The 4933-nt window shown below is 30.4% G+C and overlaps 2 pseudogenes; one reads left to right on the forward strand and one right to left on the reverse strand.

Annotated features, from left to right (window-relative positions):
- Positions 1–913: 913 nt before the first annotated feature.
- LOC119665095 lies at positions 914–2765 on the reverse strand (annotated as a pseudogene).
- On the forward strand, positions 1617–4045 carry LOC119665096 (annotated as a pseudogene).
- Positions 4046–4933: the final 888 nt, after the last annotated feature.

The raw sequence follows: 4933 nt of genomic DNA on the forward strand, positions 1-4933 counted from the left end.
TTGGTCAAATTTTAATATAAATAAAAAGACATTAATTTATTATTTATATTTAAAAATCGTTTATATTTTATTTCCGATATTTCGACTATCTTCGATAGTCATCTTCAGGGAAAACTACACAAAATATAGGATGTTCACATTTTTATAGCGGATTATAAACAAAAATCATACAATAAATACAATAATAATGATGACAACAAGAAAAAAAACAACAATAAAAATACAAAAGAAAAATTAAAACTATAAAAAAAAAAAACAAAAAAGCTTTACAACAAAGCTTATATACCTATATATATTATGTAACAAAATATATATAGGTACGACTAAAAATAAGCTTAGGACAAGGATGGCTGGACATAAACACAGTTTTAAAAAATAAAAGTGGTGCTGAAGCCAATACACCATTGGCTGTGCATTGTATGGAGCATAAACATGAACCTGATTTTGATAAGGCAAAAATTTTATATGAAGAAAGGAACCATAATAAGAGGTACTTTCTAGAAATGCTCTCAATACTTCAAGTGCCCAATAATATAAGACTTAATTATAAAACTGATACGGACAACTGTGCTCAGGCTTATAGGAATATTATAAACAAATGACACAGGATGTTTGTAAAGCTTTTTTGTTTTTTTTATAATTTTAATTTTTCTTTTGTATTTTTATTGTAGTATTTTTTTTTTTTTTCTTGTCATCATTATTATTGTATTTATTGTATGATTTTTCTTTATAATCCGCTATAAAAATGTGAACATCCTATATTTTGTGTAGTTTTCCCTGAAGATGACTATCGAAGATAGTCGAAATATCGGAAATAAAGTATAAACGATTTTTAAATTTAAATAATAATTAAATGGCCTTTAATCTCTTTTCTTTATATAATTTTGGTCCTGAAAAGGACCGATTTTTGTATATTTATAAAATTATATTGCTTCCAATCTTAAGCACGTTCTCCACGAATACGTCTAGCCAATTGAATATCTTTTGGCATAATTGTAACGCGTTTGGCATGAATTGCGCATAAGTTAGTATCTTCAAAAAGACCCACTAAGTATGCTTCGCTAGCTTCTTGAAGAGCCATTACAGCAGAACTCTGGAAACGTAAATCAGTTTTGAAATCTTGTGCAATTTCACGGACCAAACGCTGGAATGGCAATTTGCGAATCAAGAGCTCAGTACTCTTTTGGTAGCGACGAATTTCACGTAAAGCTACAGTTCCTGGACGATAACGATGTGGTTTTTTCACACCTCCAGTAGCTGGTGCACTTTTACGTGCGGCTTTGGTAGCCAATTGTTTTCGTGGTGCCTTACCACCAGTCGATTTACGAGCAGTTTGCTTTGTACGAGCCATAATTTATGAGATATGTTACAATATGGTATTTTAAAAAATAGCGCAATTGAATAGCTCAATTTTCTCATCATACCTGGATGTTCTGTTTCAACTATTCACATGTTTTAACATTCATTGTTTCTCATATTGCTTATTCTTTTTATTTTGTTTTCTTTTGTTTTGTTTTGTTTTACTCAATCTTTTTCATATCTTTCATAGTGCTTATGTTTTCTATAAATAGTCGTCAATCATCCGTCGTCACTTCATTTATTGTTTGAATTTGAATTCGAACGGTTCTACCATATCTATAAAAATTTAAATACAAAATGACAGGTCGTGGTAAAGGTGGCAAAGGATTAGGAAAAGGTGGTGCTAAGCGTCACCGCAAAGTTCTTCGTGATAACATCCAAGGTATTACGAAACCAGCTATCAGACGTTTAGCTCGCCGAGGCGGAGTTAAGCGTATTTCTGGTTTGATTTATGAAGAAACTCGTGGAGTATTGAAAGTATTTTTGGAAAATGTGATCCGTGATGCTGTTACATACACAGAACATGCCAAAAGGAAGACTGTTACAGCCATGGATGTCGTATATGCTTTAAAGAGACAAGGCCGTACCTTATACGGTTTTGGAGGTTAAGCAAATAATCAATTATTGATTTAATAATGCAATAATATATTGCCCAATGGTCCTTTTCAGGACCCAAATAATCTTACACTTAAAGAGATAAATTTACATATATATGTGTTGTATTTATCTTATTCTATAAAAAAATTGAATGAGAATTATAATTAAGCCCGTAAGAAGCTAGTCCACATATATACTGCTAATGTAACAAAGAAATTGAGAATTATAATAATAAATATTTTGGACTCTGTTAAACTGATCATTTTAATTATCAATTATACTCGACAGACATCAATCGATCAAGCTAATAATAAATTTTATTTTTTTTATAATATTAGAAAAATACCAACACATATATATGTAAATTTATCTCTTTAAGTGTAAGATTATTTGGGTCCTGAAAAGGACCATTGGGCAATATATTATTGCATTATTAAATCAATAATTGATTATTTGCTTAACCTCCAAAACCGTATAAGGTACGGCCTTGTCTCTTTAAAGCATATACGACATCCATGGCTGTAACAGTCTTCCTTTTGGCATGTTCTGTGTATGTAACAGCATCACGGATCACATTTTCCAAAAATACTTTCAATACTCCACGAGTTTCTTCATAAATCAAACCAGAAATACGCTTAACTCCGCCTCGGCGAGCTAAACGTCTGATAGCTGGTTTCGTAATACCTTGGATGTTATCACGAAGAACTTTGCGGTGACGCTTAGCACCACCTTTTCCTAATCCTTTGCCACCTTTACCACGACCTGTCATTTTGTATTTAAATTTTTATAGATATGGTAGAACCGTTCGAATTCAAATTCAAACAATAAATGAAGTGACGACGGATGATTGACGACTATTTATAGAAAACATAAGCACTATGAAAGATATGAAAAAGATTGAGTAAAACAAAACAAAACAAAAGAAAACAAAACAAAAAGAATAAGCAATATGAGAAACAATGAATGTTAAAACATGTGAATAGTTGAAACAGAACATCCAGGTATGATGAGAAAATTGAGCTATTCAATTGCGCTATTTTTTAAAATACCATATTGTAACTAGTGGTGCCAAACTTCGTTACTTTTGCGTATTTGTAACTACCCGTTACTTTTCGAGTATGTATTCGTTACTCAGTATTCGTTACTGCGTTTTCGTTACAGCGCTTTCGTTACTGTGCAATCGTTACTGAAGTTTAAATGCTTTTTTTCGGCAATAAAAGAAATTTTTAAAAGCATTTATATTTATTATATTAAATTATAGATTTAATAAATTAGAATTATTATTTTATTGAATTGTTTGATCCGCATATTTTGCATTTAGCTTTTCACGTCCTACTGGTTCAAATGAATCCAAATTTCACTTTTTTATATTAATGTTTTTAAACATTTTTAATGAATTTGATAGCGACGAAAAATTTTGTTCAAAATAAAGTAGTTATTATTATATCGCAAAAACAATTGCTTAAAAGTAATCGTTACTAAGTACTCGAAAGAGTAGGTATAATAAATATTACTCATTGGTAAAATGAGTAAAAGTAACGAATACAATAAAAAGTTTGTATTCGTTACTCAGGTATTTCTTGAGTAACGAATACAAAGTAACGGATAGTTACACTTTTGGCACTACTAATTGTAACATATCTCATAAATTATGGCTCGTACAAAGCAAACTGCTCGTAAATCGACTGGTGGTAAGGCACCACGAAAACAATTGGCTACCAAAGCCGCACGTAAAAGTGCACCAGCTACTGGAGGTGTGAAAAAACCACATCGTTATCGTCCAGGAACTGTAGCTTTACGTGAAATTCGTCGCTACCAAAAGAGTACTGAGCTCTTGATTCGCAAATTGCCATTCCAGCGTTTGGTCCGTGAAATTGCACAAGATTTCAAAACTGATTTACGTTTCCAGAGTTCTGCTGTAATGGCTCTTCAAGAAGCTAGCGAAGCATACTTAGTGGGTCTTTTTGAAGATACTAACTTATGCGCAATTCATGCCAAACGCGTTACAATTATGCCAAAAGATATTCAATTGGCTAGACGTATTCGTGGAGAACGTGCTTAAGATTGGAAGCAATATAATTTTATAAATATACAAAAATCGGTCCTTTTCAGGACCAAAATTATATAAAGAAAAGAGATAAAGACATTAATTTATTATTTATATTTAAAAATCGTTTATATTTTATTTCCGATATTTCGACTATCTTCGATAGTCATCTTCAGGGAAAACTACACAAAATATAGGATGTTCCATTTTTATAGCGGATTATAAAGAAAAATCATACAATAAATACAATAATAATGATGACAACAAGAAAAAAACAACAATAAAAAATACAAAAAGAAAAATAAAAATTATAAAAAAAGCTTTACAAACATCCTGTGTCATTTGTTTATAATATTCCTATAAGCCTGAGCACAGTTGTCCGTATCCGTTTTATAATTGAGTCTTATATTATTGGGCACTTGAAGTATTGAGAGCATTTCTAGAAAGTACCTCTTATTATGGTTCCTTTCTTCATATAAAATTTTTGCCTTATCAAAATCATATGAAGAAATTATATGAAGAAAGGAACCATAATAAGAGGTACTTTCTAGAAATGCTCTCAATACTTCAAGTGCCCAATAATATAAGACTCAATTATAAAACGGATACGGACAACTGTGCTCAGGCTTATAGGAATATTATAAACAAATGACACAGGATGTTTGTAAAGCTTTTTTTGTTTTTTTTATAAAATTTTTTTTATAATTTTAATTTTTCTTTTGTATTTTTATTGTTGTTTTTTCTCTTGTTGTCATCATTATTATTGTATTTATTGTATGATTTTTCTTTATAATCCGCTATAAAAATGTGAACATCCTATATTTTGTGTAGTTTTCCCTGAAGATGACTATCGAAGATAGTCGAAATATCGGAAATAAATTATAAACGATTTTTAAATATAAATAATAAATTAGTGTCTTTTTATTTATA

The sequence above is a fragment of the Teleopsis dalmanni genome, unplaced genomic scaffold (assembly GCF_002237135.1).
Source record: "Teleopsis dalmanni isolate 2A unplaced genomic scaffold, ASM223713v2 unscaffolded_contig_3476, whole genome shotgun sequence".
Taxonomy (NCBI): Eukaryota; Metazoa; Arthropoda; class Insecta; order Diptera; family Diopsidae; genus Teleopsis; species Teleopsis dalmanni.